We start from the raw sequence: 19,900 nt of genomic DNA, 5'->3' as shown, positions 1-19,900 counted from the left end.
CCTTTCAGACATACCTTTGGTTTGTCTGAAGATTAATAACCCCTCTTGTTAAAGTAAAATATGTCCAACCCAAGAGGCCCTCAGCTCTCATCTGACTGCCCAGCTGTTGGACAGGACAAGTTAAAAAAAAATATATATATATATATATATCTTAAAATTTGAACAATTATATTTTAAATAAATGACAAATAAATTTGCCAGTGGGGTAAAAAAATATTTTTTTTTTCCAGAAAATAAATCTCGTTATTATTTTCCTTTTGAGGAACTTTTTGAATAGGATTATGTTTCTTATACGACAGGAAAAAATGGTAATTTTTCTTAAAACGTGTTTTTTTTTTCTTTTCTTAAGATTCACTTTTTACAGTTTAGGTACAAAAAAATGAAAACTCTGTACGACACGCCTGCGTCTCGCCCACTTCACCCTTACGTGTTGTGTAAGTGTTCACTACGACCTGTCGACCGCAGCATACCTGCAGAAAACAAAGTGCATGACCATTCTGTCTCTACGGGTTCACGGAGTGATCAGTGACCTTGACATTTTGTGTAGGCCACCCACGTGTTCTGTACAGGTGTGAGCATCTCTCACCTGCAGACCGCCTGTGTCCACCTGAAAGGCCGGTTGGGACTGAGGCAAACAAAAACGATGACTGAAAAACACATTTGTTGTGTGTTTTTTAACTCGACGTGCCTAAGCGCTAAATTGTATCCCGCTGTATTTGAATAAGCAAACATTGGAGTAGTGTTTGCATGAAAGGCGGCACGATTACCAAGAAAGATCAATGAGAGCCGGACACGGAGCTCCACAGCTCAAAGCCTCTCCTCTCTTGTTTCTGCCAATAAGGTGTCAGAGGTAAATCAGTCTGTTTAATTAACCAGACAGAGGGGTCCACGGTTCCCCCTCTGCCAATTTCACATCGATGAGTCCGGTTGAGGTCGCTGACGTCTTGTCTGCTTAACTGGAGACTCTCCCTGCAGTCTGGCTTTCTGCAGTCAGTTTGAAGCAGCTGTTTCTGCCGCCGCCGTTTCTTTTCCGCAGCATCTCAGGAGCGGGGAAGGCTGTCGTCTGCCGCTCGCTGCCACGCCACGCTTTCACCTTCTCATCTCATCCATCTCCTTTCTGATCACCAGGACTGGAGCTTTTAGACAAACGCTTTGAATAATCCCATAATCTCACACCACTGTCAAGATGTGCCCGACAAAGATGAACATTCAGAAAAGTCCATTCTAGGTCAGGTTTCTGGTTGTTCTAAGCTCCTGCTTTGTTCCATAATCTGTTCTGGATGAGCAGAATAGAAATAATGCTGCTAAGGCACAGAACTCGTTCTCCAACTTTCTGATAAATTACATGAGGAAAAAAAACAACTTTTTTTTGCAGAAAACTTTCCCCAAGAAATGTTTTCTTAGTTTAAAAGTTTTACATCGGATGTTATTGGAAGGTGGAGGAAGAAAACAACTCCATCCTGGTCCTCCAGAGCTTCTACCCTTCTGGGTGTTTTTGTCACCAGAGTTCACCAATTTTTAAACATATTTACTTTATGATTTATTTAAAGAATTCCTTTATCAACTCTCTCAAAACTAAACAGCCACTTTGGGCTTTAAAACCCTCGAAACTCATATATGCAAAGTTTTCCATAAGGAAAGTATCATAAATATTATTTTGAAGCTTTTGTGTTGTTTAATAATTTAAAGAAAAGTAACAGCGTTGATTGTATTGCATTACTACTTTAATGTAGCTCAAAATATTTCATGTTAAAACAATAATTTTCACTGTATGACATTTGTCTGTCTCTGTGTCCAGGAGGTGTCTAATAAAGTGGAGTTTTTTTTGACAGTGGGTTCACAGACTGTTTAGCTGTAAACTTCTGCCATTCAATGCAATCCTCTTTGTTCGGTTTCTGTAGTCGCCTGGTTTTGGTTGTTATTTTTTGGTTACTTCCTGGTTCCTCCGGATCACTTCCTGGGTCATCCAGTTGACCCACATTTGGTTTGCTTTGAGTTGATTAAATGTCGTTTTTTTCCTGTTATACTGTCCCTAAATGGCTCATTTTTGTCGTGTTGCCTGAGAAAAGAGAGAAAGAAGAGAACCTTAACCTTTTTTATTGTGGACAGTAGTTTGCTCGTCTTCACCCTTTTAAGGCCGATGCAGGAAATTGTTTTCCACGTTTTCTTAGGAAAACAAAGAATCCCATTTCCTTTACTTTTGTTTTTCCTTCAAACTAAACTCTGATTTTCCAGAAGTAATGAGTTGAAATTAACATTTCAAGAAAATATTAAGGCTTTCATTCTGAAACTTACTTAAAAGTGTTACCTACTAAAATAATTAGTTGAGTTATGATGGTTTTTTAATATAATCTGATTTAATCTTTTTATTTTCTTTCGTCAAAATGTTCCACAAATTAAGCATTTTTGTTGAAATACTTTATTCCATCCCTTGACTGATTTTTGGTTTATTGAACACATTTTTGTGGGATTTTTCTGATGATGGAGGACATGTAAAAAGAAAGTCAAGATCAAAATTGCATTTCTGAGCTTTTCTATGTTAGAAATTAGAATCAAAATCGACATAGGTTTTTGATTTTAGCTAAAAATGACAAAATTATAAAATAAAAACCACGCTTTGAAAACAGATTAAAGAGACATATTTATTGGGTACTGCATGGTAAATCACAAATCAACAACCAAAAATCCAAACAAATCCAATTTTACAGGGTTAAAAATGTGAAATCAATTGAATCTTTTGAGTAGGTGGCAGATTGCAGAGAAATGTGGGGTATAAATATGGATGTATGTCGATTAAATGGAAGTTTTAAAGTTTTTGCTGCAAAGATGTCAATGAGAACTAAATCAGAGGTCCTCTGGAGTTGAGAAAATGATCAGCAGAGGACAAGAACAACCTGGTTTAGGCTGCTTTGGGTTAAACTGACACAACAGGAGGATGTGCTCCGTGCATCTTCGGATCAGGAGTGCCTGCAAGCTCAGGGCACATAGAGGGGGATTATGAAAAATTCTCACCTCACCGATTCTGAGCTATTTTGGCACAATTAAGGGGATCTAAGCCACATTCTGTACACATGGATTTAACTCTGTGACCGGTTGGGCCAGAATAGAAATCACACAAACGAATCAAGTCAACATTCTAGTTGTTCTCTGCCTTTTTTCTGCCTGCAGTTTCACAGCAGACGCTTCTGTGAGCCGGCGCTGTATGCAAATGACCGAAACTCTGCAGGGAAATGATTTCCGTGATTCTGGCTGGTTGCAATCTCTGCAGAAAGATGATGTTCAGCTTTTGATCTGCCCCCTGATGCTTCTCGTGTCGCTGATGAAACGCCAGTGTCCTTCGCTGTACTTGGCTCCTGGCCGCATCCTCAATTTTACGGCCTCCAGAAAAAGAAAAAGAAAAAAAGTCTGGGTCTTGCAGTTACACACAGATGTTGCTGACTTAATTTTGTCTAAACCAGGCAGAGATCCCGCATGCACTCCGAGGCTCAAACAGAAAAAAAAACATTTTTTTTTATCAGCTAGAAAACCATTACAGATTTTGACTAAAGCAGCAAGTTCTGTGCCAAATTACTTGAGGAAAACAGCCCACTGTTTGCCGTGAGGCTTTATTAGCAGTGAATCAGACTGAGCTGAGATTAATCTGCTCGGTGAAGCTGCATGTGCTGAAGTTTGAAGGGTAACACGACTCCCGCAGGAAAAAAACTGCCTCTTCCTCGTGTTTTTGGCCGGGCCGAATGTTTTCTCCGTGCAAAAGCTGCCGGCCGTATGCAAAAAGCTGAAGGGAGGGCAAATATTTAAAAACGTGTGAAGCAACAACACAAATATTTTAATGACGCTGAAATGCCTCAACAAAAATGGTTTCCAGTCAGGTAACAGTTGATAGACTTCTAACTCCTGGGTAGTGTGAGGTTTATCAGGAATGCAATAATTTGATAGGACAAACATTTATGCAGCAAGTCTGGGCAGACCTTTTATTCTGATGTCTAACAATATGTTCCAGAATCTTGAGGCAAAAACGATGCAGTGCAACCCAAACAATCAGCTTCTCTAAAGTAAAGTTACTTTTTATTCATATTTTCCAGAAGTAGGGGACGTTTATCCTCTTTTTTTGTCAATTTTCTGTTGAATTTTGTTTTAGGAAGTACACGACAAAAAGTCTGCAGAATTTAACCAACAACCAAAAAAGGAACTCTGATTCTTATTTTAAGTATATAATTCTAGTCAGTGAGACCTGTTTTTATGAATCTAAGATTGTTTTAAAAACTTTGTTGAAATGGTTATTTTTCTAGCAAAAAAGATAATAAGACAATTTTTCTTAAAATGATGGTCTTTTTACTTTAAGATTCAGCTTTTGCAGTAAAAACCTTGATTTTTAAAGATTTGTTGGCATAATTTCTCGCCTTGGTTTGGTAAAATGTTCATGCTCACACCAGCTCTGGTTGAAGAACAGAAGCAGCCACTTCTATATTTCACAGTTCTTGAATCAGCAGTGCGTTTTTTTTCCCTGCTCGGGAGACTGGAAGACTATAAGATTGCATCGCGTTGGCTAATCTTGTGACAAAGAAAAAAAATGCCGTATGGATTCTCAGCGACGTCAGAATTTCCCCCTGAGGTCCAGGACGTGATGGACAAACGACAGGATGACGTTTACTTTTATCATGTGGAATAGAAAAGTGGCTGCCAAAACTGAGCGGATGGAGGATTGTATCACAATGCATCAAAGTTCTGAGCTTCTTTTTTAGAGTTCAGAGCAAAAAAAAAAAAAAAAAGGCCAACTGGGAATCCATCAGCCTTATGTGTGGGAATCCAAAACCTTTTCCCTATTAGAGTTTCTTCTTTTAGCTAGTTGGGACGATCCTGCCCCTAATGCAAGTAAAAACATGACTAAAAAGGGTTTAATTAAAAAAATAACCACAGAATGAAACATTTCCACATTTTGTTTTTGAAAATCAATAAAGTTTGTCTGGAAAAGGCCTATAAATGAACCTTTTAAAACGACATTTTCTTATTATATGTCCACAATCATGAGGAAAATGCCACAAGAACATGTTAAAAACAGCATTTTCATCTCTCAGAGTTAGTAGATTGGCTTTGGACGGATCACAGAGGGCTCCCTGGACTGCTTCCTGTGTCCTTTCGGCCTCGTTTGATGTGTGAGCAGCCACCTGGAACGCTGAGAGGAAAGTTAAGCGGACAGAAAGGGAAATGTATTGACCTCCTGCAAACGCCCTCCAAACCTGTGCTTGTTCTTTCTGAGGTTATTCAAACACTGTTCTGCTCTCCTACCAAGTTACAAAAATATATCAAAGGTCAGACGAAGAGGCGATTCCAAAACGCGAATTCGGACCAAACTTCCAAAAGATAAACTTTTTGTAGGCTGAGTTATTGTTCTGTGATGGTTATCTTGTCTCTTTGTTTGTTTTTTATTTTTATTTTTTAATCGAATTAATGTAATTGTTTTTATTATTATTTTTATAAAAACATATTTAGATTACGGTCATATTTCCTAAAATGCCACTGCACGCCGACCTTAATGCAAGTTTTTCAGGAAATTTGGCAGGTTGGCAGGTGGGCCTACACCATGATATGCTTTAGAATTTATAGAGAAATACATAAAGTCATTTTACTTTTGGCACACAAAGGAATGCTTTTTAAAAAAATAAAATATAAGTTATTTTCACAGTTCATTTTCCAGTAAGATGACTCGACCTCTGAAGCCCCGCCTTTCAGTCCTTGTGGGTTCCGCCCTTTTCATGACATCATTCTAGAGTCTGCAGCGTCGGCAGCGTGTCTGCATTTCATCCACGAAAAACAAACAATATCCGAACTTTTTAGACAAGGAAAGCGTTTTAGCTGATCACCGCTAGCTCCCATTGTTTTCCCGTTTCTCTTTCTTTATTCTGGCATCTTCCGCCATTTTTTTGCCGCTTATCTCATTCTACTTTTTTTCATGTATTTCAACCATTCAACTATTCAAATGTTCAGCTCTTTCAGCTTTTTCCAGCTGTGACTTTTGGTCCTTCAAATCCTTGAACTTTTCCAGATATTCCAGGATTTATTAAAATCCATGGGGACTCCTTGGTGCAGAAACTCGCTGGTGAGGTACGAGCCAGGACCCCCCAAGGGAGACCCGCTCCGCACTCCAGGCAGCCACCCACCCGGCCCACGGTTGGTCCAGGTAGGAGCAAGGCAGGGGCCCGCCGCCCCCGCCCAGGAGGGGGGAACCCCGGGGAAAAAAGGGCGGCCCACAAGGGATGTTATAAATATGGCCCGACCAGGCTCGGCCATGTTGGAAGTTTGGCGGGACCCACCCCCCAGGGACACGAACACCCCCGGCTCAGGTGTAATATGAACCCCCCCACCGTGCGGAGAGAGCACCGCCGGGCCCAGGGAGCCGGCACCCAAGGGACACGGCCGCCATCGCCAAGGGGCCCGCACCCCCCACCAGGGAAGGGGTAGGGGACAGATGGACCCAGGTCCCACCTTCCTTGTAAAATGTGTGTGCGTGTATGGGTGTTTGAGAGGGTGTTTGTGTGCATGTGTGTGTGTTTATGTTTGAATGTATATATTGAAGGGGGAGGGGTGTGTGTACTAAGGGGAGTGCAGTTAAAATTGGCGAGTAGGGCACTAAGGGGACATCTCCTGATTACTCACAGTGATGTCCCCTCACCCTCCACACCAAGGGGCCCTAAATGTCTAAGGTGCGGTTAAAATTGGCGGGTAGGGTGCCAGGAGGACATCTGCTGCTTGCTTGCAGTGATGTCCAAGCACCCCCCCTACCAAGGACCCTACATGTCTAAGGTGCAAATAAAACCGAAAGAGGGGGGGCCCACTCCATACGGCAACCATAGGAGGGGGGCCACTCCCAAGTAGCCCCCCCCCAAGGCGCATCGCAGGCTAGACCCCCCACCCCCTCACCCTAATATGAGGTTATATAAGGAAGGGGGTAAGTTGGGGACAGCTGGTAGACTGTCCCCCGGTGGTCAAACAGCCGTCCCCCAGCCCACCCCAAGCAAAGGGGCCAGGGCCACCTAGCCCAGGGGCCCACCCCCGGAGGCGCCGACACCCCAGGCCCGGCACCACCCACCCCACACAGAGAGAGAGGAGCCAGAAAGCGTCGCCCCCCCCCGGAGCAAGCCCAGGCCCCCACCCCCAGACGCCGGCCCTAGAAGAGCTCTGGTCAGGCCTCGACGGGACCGAGGAGGCCAACCGGCCGAGGCAACCACTGATTGCCTCAGCGGAGACCCCGACCCGCTAGCCCCCCCGACCCGTACTAATAATGGGCCCCCCCTCCCCCCCAGAACGCCCCCCCACAGGACAGGGCCGACAAGCCCCCCACCCCACCCCACCCCAGACCCCGCAGCCGAAGCGGGTGACACCCAGAGTGACCGGGGGCCCCGAGAGGGTTGTCCCGTCCCGCCCCAGAGCCAGGGAAGGGCCGATCCCAGCCCCAGGTGCAGATGGGCAGCCCATCCGGCGCCGCTGGGCCCCCCCCACCCGAGCAGGGCCCCCCGCCAACCCCCCCCAGCACAGGCAAAGGGACCACCCCCCCAAGCCAAGCCAGACCACCACCCCACCCCCCCACCACGCACCCCCACACCCAAGCCCAGAGGACCACGCAGCGCCCCAGCCCGCCCCACCCAGGCACCGGACCCGACCCCCCGACCAACGGAGCCCCCCACCGCCCCCGCCAGGCACCGGAAGCCCCGACCCCCACCCCATACCACGGCAGAAGGGCAAGGAGCAGCGACGACCAAGCCCCCCACCCCCTAAGTCATGGAGTCAACCACAGGAGACCAGAGAGACTGAATTCTTTCAAAGTTACTTGAGCTTTGGGCTGACATTTTTTCCAAGCTGATATGATCAAACAGCAGATTTCTGTGTTGACTTATGTTTATATTTTTCTTGTTTTTCCAATTTATTAAAATAGTTTTTTTGGCAATACAAAGAGTTATGAAAATGATAGATGCTAATCCTTCTTCTATATCGATGGCACTCATGTCACCAAGCACACAAAGTGACGGTGAGGCAGTGATTGAAACCTTAAGCCAGACTGATAAATCGGCACATACCTGCTGCCAGAGAGCCTGGACAGGAGTGCAGAACCACAGTGCGTGCAAGTAGCTGTCGGGTAGATTATTATCACAGTGCTCGCAAATGTCTGAGTTACTGAGACCCATCTTGAACATCCTCTGTCCAGTGTAGTAAATTCTGTGAAGAGTTTTGAGATGGATTAGCTGCAGATTTGGACTTTTTGTCAGTTTAAAGGTGTTTAGACAAAGTTCTGACCAGAAGCTTTCATCTGTGCTGATGCTCAAATCTGCATCCCATTTTTTTGTTGGAAGGGCAATATTGTTATCTAAATTACATAAAAGTTTGTATATTTTGAAGAGAGTTCTATTCATTGAAAAATTAATCAGAGTGGTAACTACATCTGGTAGCTTTAAATCGTCGTCTTTAATTTTATACTTTTTAGTAATACTTGATTTAAGTTGCTGATATTCCAAGAAGTTATTTATTCCATGTTTGTCTTGAAGTTCCTGGGGGGTTATGAATCTTCTATCAATAATTACGTGCTCTAGTTGTTTTATGCCCCCTGCTTGCCAAGCTGGGAAGTGAATCATTTTTTTGTTAATAAGGATGTCCGGGTTGTTCCAGATGGGTGTCATTTTGCACGGTTGAATTGATGATTTTGATATTTTGAGAAATTCCCACCAGGCTGTTAAGGTGGCATTTATATTAATGCTTTTGAAACAATCCTGTTTTTTAACTGTTTGGCTAATAAATGGTAGCTGTGACAGGTTGATCTTTCCACATAACGCCTGTTCCAAGTCTAACCATGAGTTGGTTTCTGGATTATTTTTTAACCATTTTAAGATGTATTGTAATCTATTTGCAAGAAAGTATTTGTGGAAGTTAGGTAATTCTAATCCTCCACAGTTTTTTGCAGATTTTAAAGTTTTTAGACTAATTCTTGCAGGTTTGTTGTTCCATAGAAAGCTTGATATGGGTGAGTCTAATGTTTTGAACCATTTTAATGGCGGTTGTGTGGGAATCATTGAGAAGAGATAATTAACCTTGGGTAAGATTTTCATTTTAACCGTGGCTACCTTGCCCATAAGGGACAAAGGCAGGTTGGTCCAGCGTGTTAGATCGTCCTGTATGCTTTTCAGTAATGGGGTGTGGTTTAGCTGCACCAGTTCTGATAGTTTGGGGGAAAAGTAGATACCCAGATATTTGATATTTCCTGTTTTAACTGGAATTGTGAGTCTTTGTTCCATATTCCTGTTGAGTGGTAATAAAACAGACTTATTCCAATTAATGGAATAGTCTGATATGGAGGAGAATTCATTTATGATCATTGCTGTTTCATTTACAGAATGTAAATTCCTTAAAAACAGTAATATGTCATCCGCATAAAGACTAATTTTATGATGGCTATGTTTGGTTTTTAATTCCTATAATGCTCTCATTCTGTCTTATTGCTGCAGCTAAAGGCTCAATGAATATAGCAAAAAGAGAAGGAGAGAGTGGGCAGCCCTGTCTGGTTCCTCTTCCAAGAAAAAACCTGTTTGAAGTCTGTTTATTAGTTCTAACTGATGCATTGGGGTTGTGATATAATATTTTGATCCAATTGATGAATGCTTCTCCAAAACCAAACTTCTGGAGGGCAGCAATAAGGAACTTCCAATTAACTCTGTCAAAGGCTTTTTCAGCATCCAGCGATAGTACCGTCATTTCCTGGTTTTTAATGGTGGCAAAGTCTATTATATTAACTAGTCTACGGACATTATCATCCGAGTGTCTGCCTTTGATGAATCCAGTCTGGTCGAAGTGAATTATGTGAGGAGTGATTTTTTCTATTCTCTGTGCTAGTGCTTTGCAGATAATTTTTACATCTGCATTGATTAGAGAAATAGGGCGATAGCTTGAAGGACTAGTGGGATCTTTGTCTGGTTTTAGAAGAAGAATTATGTTGGCTGAGTTCATGTTAGGTGGCATTGATTGGCTCTCATTAATAGATGTGACAGTTTTATAAAATGTTGGTGCCAGTTGTTCCCAGAATTCTTTATAAAACTCAGCAGGAAAGCCGTCAGGCCCTGGTGCTTTACCATTGGGCATAAGTAACAGAGCTTCATGAAGTTCAGACGGCGAGAGCGGAGAATCCAAGTTTTTGATTTGATCCTCATTTAGCCTGGGTAGGTTTACATTATTAAGAAATGAGTCAATACTTTGCTCTGACGGATTGATCTGCGGTGTGTACAGGTTTTTATAAAAGTTTTCAGATGCGTTATTAATTTTGACCGGGTCATGGGTGACATTTCCTGTTTGGTCCATAATAGAGGTGATTGATGATTTTTCTCTGTTAATTTTAAGCTGATTAGCCAGAAATTTGCCAGATTTATTAGAGTTTTCAAATCTTTCAAGTCGTAGCCTTTGTATTTGAAATTGTGTTCGTTTATTAATGATGTCATTTAACTGCAGCTTTAAATTTTTCAGATCTCCCAGAATGTGTTCCTGTGCAGAAGCAGCATAAGCAGTCTCCAGGGTTTTGATTTTATTTTCTAATTCTAATAAATCTGCTTTCTCTTTGCGTTTTTTGTGCGTTGAATAAGAAATGATTTTCCCTCTCATGACTGCCTTTGCTGTTTCCCAAAGAACGCACGGTGGGATGTCTGGAGTATTGTTGAAGTCTAAGAAGGTTGCCCACTCTTTTTTAAAGAATTCAATAAATTCCTGGTCTTTTAACAGAGATGTATTAAACCTCCAGGTTGAACCCGAGGGTCTGGATTTTTCCCTAGAAATGTTTACAGAGACTGGTGCATGATCACTGATAATAATTGGATGGATATTGGAGCTTTGAATATTTTTTAAAAGAGAGTTACTGATTAATAAATAGTCTAAACGGGAGTGTGAATAGTGAACTGGAGAAAAAAAGGTGAACCCTTTAGTGTTTGGGTGACATGAGCGCCACGCGTCGCAGAGACCCAGATCATTCATGTACTGCTTTAGAATACTTGCAGATCGCCATGTACGCTGGTTTGCTGCTGTGCTGAGTCTGTCAAGTTCAGGGTCCAAAACAAGGTTGAAGTCTCCTCCTATAATGATTGTGGAGTCAGAGTGAACTGAGAGTGAGGTGAAGAATCTGTGAAAGAAGGAAGAGTCGTCAACATTAGGACCATAAATACTCACTATACAAAAGTCCTTATTCTGAATGGATATATTAATGATTACAAATCTGCCTTCTGGGTCAGTAACTGTATCCTTATGAGTAAAATTAAGATTTTTATTAATTAAAACAGCAACTCCTCGTTGTTTGGAGTTGTAACTGGCAGAGTATATAACTGGAAATTGTAAGCAGCACATAAGGTGATTCAAAGAATTCGATAAATGGGTCTCCTGCAGTAGAGCTATATCTGCTTTTAGACCATCCAGGTGATTTAACACTTTCAGTCTCTTTGGCTCAGAGCCAAGTCCACGCACATTCCAGCTAACGATGTTAAGACTGTTCATAACTGCTCTGACTGAAAAGGTGTAAAGCTAAGTGGTGCTTGTGTACCAGTCCGTGTGCGCGTGCCCGCATTGAGAAGCGCTGTGCGCGTGAACGTGTTCTGGCTATGTGAGCTGCGTGTCGCGTGCGTCCTATGAGAGCCTGTGTGAGGTGATTGCAGTATGTCGGCGTGTGTGTGCGGGATCGCATGTGCACGCCCCTGTGTGCGCTTGTGTGTGCGCGCGCCCGCTCCGTGCATAAATAAATACTTACCGAGGATGAGTTGCTTCCAAGTGATTTACATATAATGAGGGGGGAGAGGGGGGGGGGAGAGTAAAGGAAAGAAAAAAAGAGATAGAAGGGAAAACGAAAACAACAACAAAACAACAATAGAAACATCAGTGGGACTGAGGTGACTGTTTTCCTGCGATCGAGGTGTGGATTATTGATGATCCGGTTTTCCATTCATTGAGGTAAATTTAGCGGGTTTCTTCTGGGCAGCGCAGATGTTCTCAGCGCGGGTCTGAAAGCCTTCAGCACAGCCAGGGGGTGATCTCCGGGTCCCGGAACAGCCGGCCGTCCACGTAAAGTTTGTCAACGGCCACAATCGCTCTCGAACCAGCAGCAAGATGCTTCCTCCTCAGCGGGAACAGGATCTTCCTTCTACGGAGGATTTCTGCCGGGAACTGGTCATTAACGCTGTAATGCGTGCCTCTCAGTTCCCGTCCGCGGCCCTTCACCAACTCCTTCTGTTTGAAATGTTCGAATTTAGCCACAATAGGACGCGGGCGCTGGTGGTCGGACCTTCTTCCTCCGAGGCGGTGAACCCTGTGGAAGGAGATCTTCTGCACCTCCTCCTTGGGGAGTTTCAGGTGGACCTCTAAAAAGGATCTAACGGTGGCCTCGGGGTCTTCTCCTACCTCCTCTGGAACCCCCGCGACCACTAGATTGTCCCTCATGCTCCTCGACTGAAGATCCAGGAGGGTTTCCTTGATGGATCGGTTCTCCTCGGAGAGACGGGCGGTGTCATTGCCCAGGGTCTTCACGGTCTCTCTGAGGGCCTGGTTCTCCGCTGCGAGCTCCCGCACCTGCTGCTGGCTGAATTCCAGAGACTCCCGCAGACCTTGAAATTCTCTATGGAGGATCTCCAGCAGATTGAGGCGGCCATCAAAGCTGGAGAGCTTTTTGTCAATCGAATCCAGGATATCGCTCATTCCGCTGCCTGGAGAGGACACAGCCCCGGGAGAGTCCTCAGGCCGTTCACGCTTGGCGGAGGGGGTGGTGGTGGCGGTTCTGGGCTTCACCATGTTGCAGGTATTAAAACACTCGTCAATGAATTTCTCCAGGTCCTCCAGGCTGACAGAAGCTTAATACTCTTAACAGGTTATGTTAGTTAGCAGGAAATATTTTAATATGGCGGAAAAATGAAACAAGATCGAAAATGTTTGTTCAAATGCTTACGCGCCGCCAAGTCGACTCACCACACTCGTCTCGCTGGGTCTCGCGATACTACAGCATCTCTGCTGTTTGTTTTTGTTTTTCAGTTCATGGCTGCAGTATGATTACAGAGGTCAGCAGTATGTAATCTTCCACTTTGTTTTCCTTCTCTGCTTCACTTCCTAGTTCCTCTGCCCTCAAATATGCAAAGGATGTGTTTCCTCTCGTGCTGTAATTAGGTCAAAAATATCTGCAAAGAAGATGAAGAGTTGGAATTTAACTCCTATTTCTAACGGGTTTTTCATTAATGCACCGTCTTCCCCCTCATGGCTGCATGTTTGTGAGTTTGCTCTAATTTAATTGCTGATCCCCGAGGCCGACCTTCAAACTATTTACATCGCTCCGACGTGGAAGCGGGTTCCTCACATTCCTCCAGTGACGGCGTGGAGGAGTCGGCGTTTAACCTTTCTGTGGCCCGACAGGTCTGCAACTCATGCTTTCAGTCTCCGACACCCACAACTTTTGAATTAGGTCTGAGAAGTCACACTCCCCCCCCCCACACCCCGGGGTGGTTTTCCCCCCACTGTTTACGATCTGCGTCTGCCTGCTGGTGAAAGTGTCTGCGAGCTTGTATGCACACGCATCTGAGCCTGAAATCCTGAGGAGTCACCATGAAGGCTCACTATTAACGTGAACCCGGCGGCACAACACATGAACTATAGGATGAGGGTTTCCCCTGGGAGAGGCGTTCCAGCCCGCTTTCTATTTCAAATTAAAAGTTATGAACTTACTACTGTCGCCTCACAGGGGTTTCATGTCGGCGAGCACAGAAAGGATGACCCCTATCAGACAACGTTTCCCGCTGATGGCAGGAAGTGGCCACAATGATAATTGCCTGGTGGAAAACAGGAGATGCTGCTGCCCGTCCGAGCAGGACAATGGGCTTCAAGGGGAGACGAAACAATAACCACTAAAGCTGCGAGCGGCGTTCTATGGCAAATTTTTCAATAGCTAAGGAATCTTAGATTCACACAATGTGTCTCAGTGATTAGAATTTAGCTCTTATAACAAGAATTCTTGAGAAGATCCATTAGATTTTTTATTTATTTAAAGGAAATGTTAAAAAAGTTAGATCAATTTTTGACTTATTTTTAGAGGGCTTGTTTTTCGAGACCCTCGCCGCCTCCCCTTTGACCCGCCCTCACACCTTAGTCTCCCCCTCTTCCCCAGCCACCATGGTCAGAGCTACACGCCACGAACTGAGGCTGCATTTCCATAGCAACCTTATTGTTTTGTATTGTGGTCGTCTGGGGTGACGAACAGGTCGATGTTATTTCTAGAAGTAAATTTTTGGATTTCCTTCAGCAACTGAGGTATTTTGTTAACCACACCCACATTCCCATTATGGTCATAACGTATGTTATATCGTTTTGTTCTGCTTTATACCATATTCCGGTAAAAAAAAATATGCGAGTGGCAGGGAAACACATCTTTGGCAACGTCGTCACGCTAAAACTGTTTAAACTTTAAAACCAACATTTGTAGCTGGACCCAAGTCTTTTTTTTTTTTTTTTTATTCAAGATGGCATCTTCTTGTTGAGGTCAAGGATTCTGGCAGCATGTGAGTGAGAGTTCGTGAAGAAACAAACATTTTCTTTTCCCATATTATAATTAAATGTGAAAATCGCCAAATATCACACTTTGCCACAAAATCGCCACCAAGCCAAAGGTCCTGTGGTCATCCCATAATAATTTCCTAACTACCGTTGGATACCCCCAAAACGTGTGTTTTGGTTTTGTTAGTGGACTTTAGAAAAAAAATTTTTTTGTTGCTATAACACATTCTGGCCCTATTTGTATATTTGATGGCTTCTTCTAGTGTGATGTCATCATTTTTGGGAGGGGGTCGTTTACCGGATTACTGGGTGTGTGTGATTTTTTGGGAAAAGAATGGGGGCAACATTTTGGGCATATTAACAAAGAATTGCAGAAACCATCAGTCCTCAACCGCTGCGGGACAGAATTCCTGGATTACCAAGATACTTTTAAATGAAACAAGCTTTTTAAAAAAGTGGGTTTTTTTAACCGTTGCTCTGCTCTCTGACGTGTTCACAGTCAAACTGAGAGCTCCATCCGGATCTTCATGACATCTGCGCTCTCGCTTGATGTCACTGTGGCAGCAATTTGTTGCGGAAAGTTGCACATGCAGCAGCAACCCCATAACGCTCTCTTGTTTCTTTTATGAGCCCGGACGCTCGGTGCCCCCCGGTCGAGTCGCTTCTCATCTGCGACCGTCAAGGTGAGGTCCTTCTGCTCGGGCTGGGATGAGCCAGCCACCGGCTGTTTCTTGCTCGCCGCCCCTCTTTGCATCAGACGGCCACAACAGCAGGCTTTGTTTGGGGGAGCCGCACAGCTTTTTTTCGGTGAGGCACAAACTGCCCAACTTTGCATCAGATATTTGTACCACAGTCCGGCATCGGTTTAAAGAGATTAGGACCCCTAATTGGAGGTGCATTGCAAGTTTTGCTTTTCCCCCCCTAATGTTCTCTATCATCCGCCGCCGTACTGGCTTGCAACAAGCTGCATCATACATCTGTCTGCTTTAAGTTTGCAAGCAGCTGTGATGAGTGCAAAACTGCCCCCCTGTGCACACACACACACCCACACATACACACAAACACAACAAGACAGGCTTTCCTGTGGCCCTGTCTGTTAATGCATTATAAATGAGCCCTCTTGCATCTTTCGAGAGACACGTGAGGCATGTGAGGCAGCACAGACCAGAGTTTCCTGTCTTCCAGTAAGGATCGCCATGTGACCTGGCGAGCAGGAAACCATGTGATGCAGCGGTCCAGACCACCGGCCCTAAACCTGCCCACCAAGTGGAAAGAAGCTGCCATCTTTTGTTTCCTCCTGATGAGACTGCATCTCCCCTTGTCCAAAATTCAAAACATTTTTGTGCAAAGGTGTTTTTTTTTTCTTTCTCATGAAGAGATTTTGCTGCTGACTGCAGAGGCCCAGATCATGGGGTTCATTCAGGATCTTTTCTCCTGACGTTAAGCAGGAAGGAGTATTCAGTCCTTCAGATCTGCAGCAAAGTTACAGTGATGCGGCGTTTGAAGTCGGAGCCAAAAAGTCTCAGTGAAAGCCGTCCTCTGAAGTTGCTCATCGCACAGGCACAGTTGAGGATTCATGCGATGTTCTGACGGTGGCAGCGTGTCACATCACGAATCGAGGGCTTGAAAGTCGACCGTCTGACAGGAAGGGAAGAAAGATCCCTTCTTTTTAAACGTGCGGCTCTTCTGCTCCTCCGTGCGCTTTGTGGTCGCCGCCAGCGATCCTTCGCAGCACACCCAGCAAAAATGGAGCGTGCAGAGTGTTGGTTTCACAAAGAGAGATGGCTGCGGCACGAACGCCCCGGCGAGGGCGCAGCAGCAGACATGCTATGCACACACCTGTGCACACGCACCGCAGGTTGCTATGGGAGAAGCTGGAGTCACAGTGGAAACTCTGAGTCACCAGCAGCCTCTCGCCGTTCTGAACCTAAAGCACTGTGGCGTTGAGTCACAACAGAGCTTCCTGTTTGCTTGTTTGTTTGTTGGGTTAACATGTAAATAGAAAAAAAAAAACTTTGTTTATGGCTTTGTTTGGATATTTAATAACTCAATGCACAAAGAGGCAGCCTAAAAATAGGAAAAATAATATTAACCTTAAGAAGAAAATCACCAGAAAGTTGTAAAATAATAATAAAAAAGAAATCACCTTTGGTACCTTCTACAAATTTAAACTCCTCCTAGTGATTTCGATCTATCGCCTCCCAACTCCTCCAGCATAAAAAACATTGGATTTAAAGTTTGTAGATTTTAAACAGCGTTAGCCTGGCGAGTTCGCAAAATCCGCTGTTGCTCGCACATTTTTCACCAGAATGTTGTGAAAATGTGTCACATGAATCGCAGACTCAAGCTGAATGAAATGATATGACATACGACATGACCATATTAGGAATGTGGGCGTGGTTAAGAAAAAACCTCAGTTGCCAAGGGAATCCCAAGATTTTACTTTTGCCGATTCTTTTAAAAAATACATAAATCTGTTTGTCACACCCAGATGGCTTAAAGTACAAATGGTTGCTATGGAGATAAAACCAACAGAGAGTCACCATTCTGAATTTCATTTCTTTTTTTAGAGTTAGAGTTAGGGGCATGTAGCAGGATCTCAGCCAGTGAGAGTGGGTCAAAATGGGACACATTTTCAATAGAAATTTCCTGTAATGCTGTAGAGTAAAGAGCTTTCAAGTTGGTGGAATATTTGTCTAAAAAACAAGGTTTGTAGTGCAGAAACGTACATGTATCTGCATTACTTCTATCTGTACACACTGTCCTTTGTCTACGCTGCAAAGTTCTTGTGATGTGGCACCAAAGAAAAGGAGAGAAACCAACATGTTCTCTTAAGAACAGCTCAACTCTGGTGGGCAGAGCGTCTCACAGATCCAGGGTGTAGGCAGGAAAGGATGCTGCAAATAGAAACAGCATGTGGGGACTTTTCTTTCTCTCTTATTAAGCAAGTCTCACATATTGTTCCTGCGCTTTTTCTTCAAACGCACTGAGGTTGACATGTCAACATGACTCTGGTGAGCAATCGCACTTTTTTTCCGAAAGGATAATGAGGGCTTTTGACAGACTTGCTGCATCAACAAGTTTGTGCAGTCGATGGCACATGCAGAAGGCATGATGACCTGTTGCAGCAAGGAGGTGCGCATGTTCTCCCCGTGATGAGAAGCAGGGAAATTAATTCATTGTACATTGTGTTCCGAGTGTCGCATAACACCAGCCAGCCAGCCTGCAGCCGTGGCAAAATGCTTACCACAGATTTAAAGATAGCCTTTATGGATAGCCGTCACCGCCCAGACACATTGCAGTTTGTGGAGACGAGGACAAAAAAAAAAAAAAAAAAAGTCAGAACCTGAAGGAGAAACATAGTCCCAAAAAAAAAACAAGTGGGGTATGCAGTCTCACCATTATTAGGAAAACAGCAGTTGATGTGAGCAGAGGCCAAAGTGGATTTAAAAAAATAGTCTGCAGGAGTGATAATGAGAGAGGAAGGTGGGAGTATTTGAAACCGAAACCAGCCCAAATGGTATCAGATGCATGTTCAGTCAACCGCCATCAGCCCACTGCTGTCTGCAGAGGAGCTTCTGACCTTCGACAATTACACCGATATGAAAATAGTTGCTTAACAAGTTTTGGATGCTCAAAAAGTGGTGCGACACATGGTTTTCAAGCACTGCTCTGTAGTAGATGTTTAAAATATTATTACGCGCTCACCCTCGCAGGCATTATCCACCAGAGAGAGCCGACAGCTAGTGAACGCTTTGACTTTTCTCCTCTTCAGGCAGGCAGGCCAGGAGGAATGAAGCGGCTGGCTGCCTGGGATGACTCATCCCCATTGATGAGTTTAACAGCCATCAATTCCACTCAAGGGAGTAGGGTCAGGCACTTTCCCCCCACCCACTGCACTCCTGCCCGGGGTAGGCTTCCTCTGCTCTCCCACTCTCCGAGCAGAAAGCCTGGAGCTTAAATTAGAGCTCTGGCAGTGAGCCACTGGAGAGAGGAGCCATTCATTCCTCTGGAAGCCTCGGCCAGATTCACCGGAGCGGGGCTCAGATCGAGCCTGATCACTTCCTGGAGCTCGCAATCGTCCAGCTAAAGCCAGGAGAACTGACCGGCTGAGGGGTCAGAAGGAAGGAACAGACAATGGCCGCAGGAGGCAAATGTGCGGTGGCCAACAAATCATTCTATGAAAAAAAGATCTCAATTAAAAAACCAAAACAAAATTCAAAAAACCTGAGATGGAAAGTGAAAATGAAATATTTCAGAAAATGAAATGTTATAAAACACATCGGCTCCGTCCGAATCTACAATTCCAAAATCCAGTGCCCTAGAAATTTCTTGGAAGTCTCTCCGAAAAAACATCGAACATCGATTCTGATAGATTGGCAATTATCAACCACAATATAAGCCTTTCAGAGAAAACTACGTCCATATAGATGAACTTCGGCACACTAAAGAACTATTTTTTTGTTTTAATGATGGACAAACGTCTTCATCAGCGATGTCCCATATTTTCTGGTTTTTGAAAAGAAGATTAAAAAAATCAAAAAGAAACGCTAAAAAGTCAAACAAAAGTAGAAACCAGACAAAGGTACTATGGGACATTGCTGATTGGATGAGGACGTTAGTAGTAGATGTAGCAAATGTAGTGGAATGATGAGAAAAAAAGTTTATATTTTACGGTAATAAAGATATAATTTTATAAATTACCAGCTGAAAATCTACAAAATTTAAGTCATAAATTTATGAGGTAATACACGATCTACTTGGAAAAATAAGTAGTAGATTTTGGCAGGCATGCCATGCTTACGCTGCAGGGGTCCAAATACTTGATGGGACATAGATTCCTATAAATAAAAACCTTATTGAGGAATTAAGTCAGCATGTACAGTACTGTGGATGGCTTTATTGACATTGTTCTCTTTAATTTTTTGGACTTCCTTCTCAAAAATGTGTTTGTTTTTTATTTCTCAATACTCCGTCTCCACTGGTACTAATCATAAAACTCAAATGTCATCGTCCAATCAGCACCTTTTCTGGTTTCTTTTTGTGTCTATTTTGATTTATGAAAATCAAAAATATTTAGTCATTTGTTTTTATAATTGTGGTCTTTATAATGTTTTTGCGTTGTATGATTTGTCGTGTGATTTGGACTTCAGGGCCACCGTCCAAGTGAATTTTATGCATAAGGTTGGTAGTGAAGATGAGTTCATGCTTGCATTGTGTTTCGTGGACTTTCAAAGTCTTTTCTCAGACAAAAGTCCTCTCAAGCCTGGGAGCCAGACACATCCCAGTGCCCTTGTTTCTTTAATTCTGGACAAAAGCGTTTGGCGCTCCCTCCACTCCAACAGATTTCCAGTTG

General features: G+C 43.7%; 1 long non-coding RNA gene across 1 annotated transcript; it reads right to left on the bottom strand.

Annotated features, from left to right (window-relative positions):
* Positions 1 to 2,628: 2,628 nt before the first annotated feature.
* Positions 2,629 to 18,919, bottom strand: LOC105357136 (uncharacterized). Its single transcript, XR_013654215.1, has 2 exons — positions 17,792 to 18,919; positions 2,629 to 3,378 (listed from the first exon to the last, which is right to left on the bottom strand). It is a non-coding gene; the product is annotated as an uncharacterized LOC105357136 (long non-coding RNA).
* Positions 18,920 to 19,900: the final 981 nt, after the last annotated feature.

Source organism: Oryzias latipes, chromosome 24 (assembly GCF_053564925.1).
Source record: "Oryzias latipes strain Hd-rR chromosome 24, Olatipes_Hd-rR_3.1".
Lineage (NCBI taxonomy): Eukaryota > Metazoa > Chordata > Actinopteri > Beloniformes > Adrianichthyidae > Oryzias > Oryzias latipes.
The sequence above is the reverse complement of the archived record's forward strand: the minus strand, read 5'-3'. Positions and strand labels throughout refer to the sequence as shown.